General features: G+C 39.7%; 1 pseudogene; it reads left to right on the plus strand.

Annotated features, from left to right (window-relative positions):
- Positions 1-7,019: 7,019 nt before the first annotated feature.
- On the plus strand, positions 7,020-7,359 carry LOC118834699 (annotated as a pseudogene).
- The last annotated feature ends 1,059 nt before the right edge of the window (positions 7,360-8,418 follow it).

Below are 8,418 nucleotides of genomic sequence, written 5' to 3' on the forward strand. Positions count from 1 at the left end.
GAGAAACAGTACCCTTTTTTACTCAATGTAGTGTTTCAACCCGGGAGGAAGTCCATCCAGTGTTGGCATATGACCAGCTCAGATCACCTCATCAGAGAATCTCAAGATTGTGAAATGCTGGTAATGGGACCTGAAATGCCAATCTCTACCTGAGCAAGAAAGAATCCGTTTTATTGCTAGACCTCACAAATGGTTGTCCAGCCTTTGCCTGCAGCTCTTCCAATGAAGGGAAACCTACTTCCTTTCAAGGCCGCCTATTCCATTCTTGGATGGTTCTAACGATAGGAAGTTTTCTCCCTTATGCCAAGCTCCATCCTACCTCTTTATAATTGCCTCTTATTGCCCTGAGTTCTGCCCTCCATTCGATCAAGGAGAACGATCCCCACCCCCTTTCCCCATGAGAGACCTTCAAATACTTGGAGAGAGTTGGCCTTCCCACACAACTCTTTTCTTCTCCAGGCTAAGCATCCCTAGTTTCTCCAAATGATCTTTCCACGATGCCATCTGGAGTCCCTCTGTCCAAACCACAGACAACAAGGTCCCGATTTGTGTGAATAACAAATCTCCTGGAGCACCTGTGTTATGCAAATTCATAGGGCCTCTTTCCCCTGGACTGGAACCAATGATCATACTTTATATAATTATAATTTTGAGTAGTTCAAATTTGAATACATGTGACCACTTCAAGGGATTCACTATTAGCACTAATTGGGGTGTGCCTGGGACAAAATCCAAGACGATCACTTCTATGGTCCTGGACCCTATGCTTTTTTTAATGCAGGCTAAGATAACATCAGTTTTTTGGCTGCTATAATAATTTCTAAACATTTCTATAATGCTCTAGAGTCTGCAAAGTGCTTTCTGTACACTATCTCATTTGAGTCTCATAGCATGGGACTTTGACCACGGTTACCCTAAGTGTCAGGGGCAAGACTGGATTTCAGCTCTTCCTGACTTTATGTCCAGTACTCTGTGCCTTACACCATACTAGATTTTAGACTGTTGACTTACAGTGAGCTGATGGTCAGATCACATGTCTAGATGTTTTTCAGATTAATTGCTGTCTGACCCCATCTCCCTCAAATTGTACTTTGAGGGTTGACTTTTGGATCCCAAATGTAAGATCTAATGTTTATCTTTATTAATTTCATCTCATAAAGATTCTGTCCAATAATCTATACTGTCAAGATCTTTTTGACTCCTCACTGCTATCCACTGCGTAGGGTTAGCTTGTTAGCTATTTTAGTTCCAGCATCTGTTCCAGCTGTTCCAGCATCTTTCTCATCTTGTGATGAGACCTAACCAGCTGTGAAATTGTCCCACTTCTTAGATATGTAAGTCTGGGAGAAAGGTTATTTTTTCATTTCTCTGGCATGCTGGGAGACTTGTCTGCTCGGAGAGAATTTGTTACTAAATGGACAAGAGAAGTCGATCATCTCTCCAGCCTTGAAATTAGCCCCTTGAACCTGAATGGTGATCCTCATAGGCAGTTCTTCGTGGGTTTGGTTTTGTTTTGTTTTCATGTTGTTTTTTTTTTTTTGCCAGTATTAGGCTATTTCCTCCTGCTGTTCTTCACTTTGGGCAGCTAGGTGGCACAGGAGATAGATACAGTGTCAGGCCTGCAGTCAGGAAGATGTGAGTTCAAATCTGGCCTCAAATGCTTAGTAGTTGTGTGGCTCTGGGTAAGTCATTTAACCCTGCCTGCCTCAGTCTCCTTATCTATAAAATGAGCTGGAAAAGGAAATGGCAAATCACTCTAGTATATTTGTCAAGAAAACCCCAAGTGGTATCATGAATTGGACATGACTGAACAAATTTCTTCACTTCTACTCAAGTTGTGTTTCTCTGCCCTATACATAAATACCCTTTTGTAGGCTCTAGTCTTTTCTAGAAGGGTGTTAATTAATTAACACATAGGCAAATGAACTATGAACTAGTATGATCCTTAGATCATGATACCATAATGTGAAATACACACACACACACACACACACACACACACAAACACACACACACATACACACACCAGGAATTATCTTACCTGTTGGCTTAGAAGACAAGGGAGAAGCAGAAACCTGGTGGAATTTGTGGAGGAAAGTCTGCATCTTTGGCATCTCATAACACTCCTGTTGAATCCACACTGGAGAGACTCCACAAGTGTGGTTTCTCCAGATCCTGAATGGCCAAACACCTTCAGCTTTATTCTTGGTTGTAAATTTTGGGTATGACAGAGTTGTTGGATGAAGAGTCCTCGGTGTGCATCCTTAATATAAAAAAAAACAAACCTGTTGTTCTATCACTTTGTGGAAAAAAAGAAGCAGTGAATCTAGTTAAATAGAATCTGTGTCTGACTGTCTTCCAGGTCTTTGTAACCTATTCTCTGAGGTACCTTCTACTACGGTCCATTTGTGTTTTGATGAGTTATGAATTAGGCTGACCCAAAAGGTGATTTAAAAAAGTATTCATTGAAGGTGATAGGATGAGCCTTGTGTGATTAATCAGAAATTGCTTCTATTCTGTATACAACTGTATGAAAAGAGCTTGACAACATAAAAATCCGTAAAGGAATAAGGGGCTACAATCCATTACTTGTGGAAGCCTTGAAGAAGTTATAAACTGAAAAGTTACACAAGGAGCAGTAACAGCTTTTTATTTGTTTCCCACCCCCCCTGCCCTTGTAGACAAGGACTGAAGAGAAGTACATAGTCTTCAGAAATCTGAGGTGAGATGACTGAGTGGATATGTCTAAATCTAGCTTCCCATGATCACCTCAAAAACAGTAAGAAATGAACCAACTAAAGAAAAAGGATAATAAGAAAAACAAAAAGAAAAGGAAAGAATTTATCACCAGAAAAAATCTCCTAAGAACAATAAGGGAGATAGAAAAAAGAGTAAACCAAAAAGAGGCTCCAGTACAATAAATATTACCGAGTAAAAGCAATATGAAATTCACAATAGAGTGTGATAATATTCACAATAACAACAAAGAAAGACTGTCAGAAATGATAATAGAACAATGCTAAGAACCCTCAGTGTTCAGAGTGGGTTAGACGTTCAATAAAAGAACTAAAGGAAGAAATGAGGATGGGAATTAGTCCTGACAGATTTTTTAAAAATAATTCAAAAAGACAAACAAAAATTGACTTCTTAGAACAAACATTGCAAAATCTCTCTAAAATATTAGGTACTCAAAGGATATTGGCAGATTCCAAACTCAAAAAAGAGAAGAGCTGAAACAAGGAATATCAGAATACGAACGTTTGAAGAAAACCTGACACAATTGTAAGTCAAGGCAAATGAACTTGAAGACAGAATGCAGCAAGATGATTCACAAATTAATGGTCTCTCCTTCATTTTATGGATAAAGAAATTGAGACTCAGAGAGGGGAAGCCAATTAGCCCAAGGTCACACAATTAGACAGAATACTAACCATCTAATTCTCACTCAGGAACCAATAAGCACCAGAGAAAAATCTCGGGTATAGTTCATCCTCATCTGTATCTTCTAAATTCAAGACTATCATGATCTTAAGCCAGATGTCAGTAAGAACAGCAGAATAAAAGCTTTAAAACTTTAAAAAAAATAGGGCAGCTAGGCTGATAAAGCACCAAGCCTGGAGTGGGGAAGACTCCCTCTTCCTGAGTTCAAATCCAGCCTCAGACACTTGCTAGCTGTGTGACCCTGAGCAAGTCACTTAACCCTGTTTGCCTCAGTTTCCTCATCTCTCAAATGATCTGGAGAAGAAAATGGCAAATTGCTCCAGTATCTTTGCCAAGAAAACCCCAAATGGGTCATGAAGAGTTGGGCGTGACTGAGCAATAATAAAGAAAATTTCCCACATGTAGAGTAGGGACAGGATTACAGAGATTTTCATAATTTTGTTATTTCAGAGCATTATTTTCTCTTTCTTCCCCCTCCCACTATATTCCTAGATATTGAATCGAGGCCAGTGCTCCCACTACCATGCCACCTTAGTATGGGAGGATGAGCAGTCTGATTGGTTTGTGCAGTGTTTCTACTCTAACTTCCCAGTCAGAGCAGTTACCCTTTCTGCCACAGTTGGAGGTGGGGTGGGGAGACACCTGCAGCCATAACTATGAGATAAATTATAAGATAAAGTAAAAATTCTTAGCTGCTGTCTGACTCAGAAGTATCCTTTCCTCCCCGTGGTTACCCTGGGAGAGCTGACCCAGGGACCCTAAGAACTCCCATCTCTCTTGGGAATGTTCTTCATTCTCCCCTTTGTCCAACTGTAACCTAGGACTATCCTAACTTTGATCCAGAGTGGGTTTTCAGGCCATTGCACCGATGCCTGGGGAGGTGGAAGAGGGGGAAATGGACCCAAAACTCAGACCTCAAAGGTGCTCCTCCTTTTTCTCCACTGCTTTTGTTCCCACTACTAATGCTGTGCTTATCTTGGTCTCCAGTGAAAATGCTCTCTTCTAACTTTTACCACAGAGCCCCCACTTCCACCTATCTCCTGTGGAAACATTCCCAAGATTTCCAGAACTTACTTTTTCATTGAAATGTGACTCACTTCTATTCTTTCCTATAGCCAAATAACCTCACATTAGCTACATGGAAATATTTCTTATGGGATAATGTGAACAGAAAAGTGGTTCTGGAGTGAAAAAGACTAAAATAGTACTTATCTAAAGTAGAAATGGGGGCAGTTAGGTGGTGCAGTGGATAGAGCACAAACCCTGGAGTCAGGAGGACCTGAGTTCGATTTGTGTTACCCTGAACAAGTCACTTAACCCTGATTGCCTGGGGGGAAAAAGGTAGAAAAGTAAACAAGCAGGCTAATCTCCAAGGTTTACAAAAGAAAGGAAATAGATTAACTTTGGAGTCAACTCAGACCCTGGAAGTATCTACCAGACTTGCAGGAGACCTTGTCTCTCTGGTTCCTGACCCTAACTTTCTGTACCTTCTATCCCAAAACTCTGAGCTCATTTTCCATTCCTTACACCAGAGTCCTTATATTAAACACCTGGCTGATGAGAGAGGACAATCAACATCGTTTTCCATTGGAGCAATAGAAGACATATATTGCTGGTATCCCAAGTTGAATAACTGAATGCTTTCCTCCATAAAACATTTTACTTACATAAGCAATAAAACACTCTAGGTTCCTATATCTATTACTTTCTAATCCTATGAGTAAAGACATCTCATTTTATACTCTGAACCTCAGTCTTAAATCTGTAATACCTGATCTATCTGTCTTAGAGGCCACTGTGAGGATTAGATGGTACTCAGCAAACATTAGAGCTATACATAAATGTAAGCTGCCATTATCACTAGAGTCTACTGGGCAGATATCTTACCCAGAGTTCACTGGGAAATAGCCTAAGGCGGGGTCTACATAGAGGTATGGTTTTAGGCCTGAAACATCACTAAGTCAACTAATGGTCAGAGCTGACTGGGAAATATCCAGGCTGCTTCCATCAATGTCTTGTCAGGCAAGATAAATGTAAGGGAGTATACATATGTCTAGGTCTAGCTTGCACATGATAGGCCAGTGACTAGTAAATATTTTTATGACCCAGTACACAGCCAGTTCAGTATATATACAGGGAGTCCAAATTAATGAATTCTATAGGTGCAGCTGTCTACTGTATCAGGAGGAGAGATAAGCATTTTGCTAGGGCATACTGTCCTGTTTTGCTAGAGAGAAACACTAGGGATAGTGTTCTGAGGCTAGGGAAAAATGTGATTTTAGAGCTGGATGTGGTTTTGAAATTGGGGTCCAGGCACAGGCACCCAAGCAGAGGCTAAGGAGAAATGTGATATTAGAATTAGGGTCCAAGCACCCAAGCACCCCATCAATGTGACCATATCTATGTGTGAGTAAGATTATTCTGGCAGTAGTATGAAAAACAGATTAGATGGAGGAAGGGGCAGAGGCAGGAAGATTGTTCGGCTCATAATGCATTATGGTTGCTTTTTTTCATTGTGATTGTGTGTTAGTTATACAACTCTACAAGTTTTATTTTCTATGGATGATTGAACAATGAATGCAAAATATTTTGAAACAGACATAACTGAAAATATCATCCTACAAGAAGTGCTGGTCTTCATTTGGCAGAAACTTACCATTATTGTTTAGAGAACCACACTTACCCACCCACATTTTCCATTTCATTGCCCACAAAGTTATCATTTTTTCTGTCGATGAGCAAATGAGTGAAGAATACCTGCTCACTCGACATTTATTGCATGAATGAGTCCACATTTGCATGCATTTCCATTCCTGTGCCTGTAAGGTCTTAAGAGACATTAAGGGAAGTATTATTCATTTACATTAAGTGGTAGAAATGAAAATTCTCAGTGGAATTTTTGATAGATATAAAAAGACAGATGATTGGATTCTGCTTAGAGTTGGCATTGAAAACTGCAGAGTGCTCACTTAAAAAAACCCAAAATCTAAGTCCTTTGCTTCCCCCTCCCCAAAAGTAGCATTGGATAAAAATAATTATCACTGAAAGTGTATTTTCAACATTTCCCCAGACTCCTTTGCAGAGGTGAAAGGTCCACTAGTGTGGACCATTGCACAGGCTGTAGCTTTTTTCAATGTACCGATTGGTTCTGATTTTTCTTCCCTCTTCCTCCCATTTTTTTTCTTAAAAAACAAAATTCTCTGATATAAGGAATGGCTCTCTGGCAGGAGGGAAGGGAGAAATTAGGCCATGTCAAAACAAAAGATCAATTTTTAAAACTTTAAAATAGACTTTCTTGCATCTCCTACAGAAAGAAGTACGTACAGGAAAGGCTCCGGCTTCCAGGTCACCCTGACCTAGCAAGTTCGTCACCCAGACTCAAGCTATTAGGACTCTTCGAATCAACCAAATCCCCACCTTTCCAACCACCTGCCCAGACAAGCGCCCCTCCGTGAGCTCGGCTTCCACCACCGGCACCACGGGAACCCTCAGCATCGCCCTCGCAGCCGGCTCCTCCCAAGCATCTTCCTCCTCGCAAGTATCCCTCTCCTCCCGTGCCTCCCGAGCGTCTTTAAAAGATGGTGAAACAGATCGAGAGCAAGGAAAACTGTGACTCAGAATTGAAAGATGCTGGAGAAAAATTAGTAGGAGTTGACTTCTCGGCCACCTGGTGTATGTGGACCATGCAAAATGATCAAGCCTTTCTTTCATTCACTTGGTGAAAAGTACCCAGAAGTGATCTTCGTAGAAGTGGATGGAGATGGCTGTCAGGGTGTTGCTAGAGTGTGAAGAGAAATGCACGCCAACATTTCAATTCTGCCAAAATGGAAAAAAGGTGGGTGAATTTTCTGGAGCCAATAAGGAAAAGCTCGAATTAACCGTTAATGAACTGAAGTAATTGTGGCTCCTGTGAACAGTGTGAACAACTGTCAGCTGTCTAAATTATATAGCTTATAATTTTTTTCTATTTCCAAAAAAAAAGATCAAGTGTAACAAGAGTATGTATCCAAATGACATTTGACTGTAAATGACAATAAAATGTAAATCCTGAAACAAAAAAAACAACCTAAAAACTTGAAAATAAAAGAAAGCATATGTTCAGTGTGTAGACAACAATTGGTTACACAAATGGATGTTCATTAGGTTTGCCCTGCAATGACACACCTGTGGAGAAGATCATCTCCACTCTGCCCTCCTGGAGGAAACTGAATGATCCCAACCAGCTGATGCCTCTTACGGTTTGCATTCAATGTGCAAGACCAACTGACCCACACTTGTAAATGAAGAGGATTTAAGGCTCAGCATCTCCGGCACTGGAGAAATAAGTAGGCCACAGTGTGGTGATTAAAGAAGTCTAAGAAACCTTAACTTTTCTCTTCTGTGACAAGTTTGTTTGCTTTTCTTGAAAAGTCTGTACTTGGAGGTGTGGGAAGGGGATCATTTGTCAACAGTCTTTTGAAAGGTCCTGAATTTGGAGTAATGAGCATGAATAACAGTGAGGGTGGGCAGAAGATAGAGGAGGGGAGGGAAGGAGAGAAAAGGAGAAAAAAAATACATATTTTACATGTAATATATAAATAATAGGTGTTTGCTTATGTAATATTGATATATTTATCATTAATATTAAAATATTTAATATATAAATTATATTGTATAATAGTAATATTTAATAAATATTTGATGTTTATAAATATTTTGTGCATATAAATAATTATATAAATATGATACTTATAACTAAAAAGAAAAATTCCTCTGGAAATATATATATATATATATATACACACACACACACGTATAAATATTCTATGTCATCAGACATAGCATAAGCTTAACTGATTTTTAAAAAATTAAGCAAATTCTTCATTGTAACATTAAAGTGCTTGATTTTCTTTTTAAATTCATTTTGCCTTTTGCTGTAGTGCAGAACAACTTCCAGTGGCTACTGACATGTACCCCTGCCCAGTTATGAACTTGCCT

The sequence above is a fragment of the Trichosurus vulpecula genome, chromosome 1, assembly GCF_011100635.1.
Source record: "Trichosurus vulpecula isolate mTriVul1 chromosome 1, mTriVul1.pri, whole genome shotgun sequence".
Classification (NCBI taxonomy): Eukaryota; Metazoa; Chordata; class Mammalia; order Diprotodontia; family Phalangeridae; genus Trichosurus; species Trichosurus vulpecula.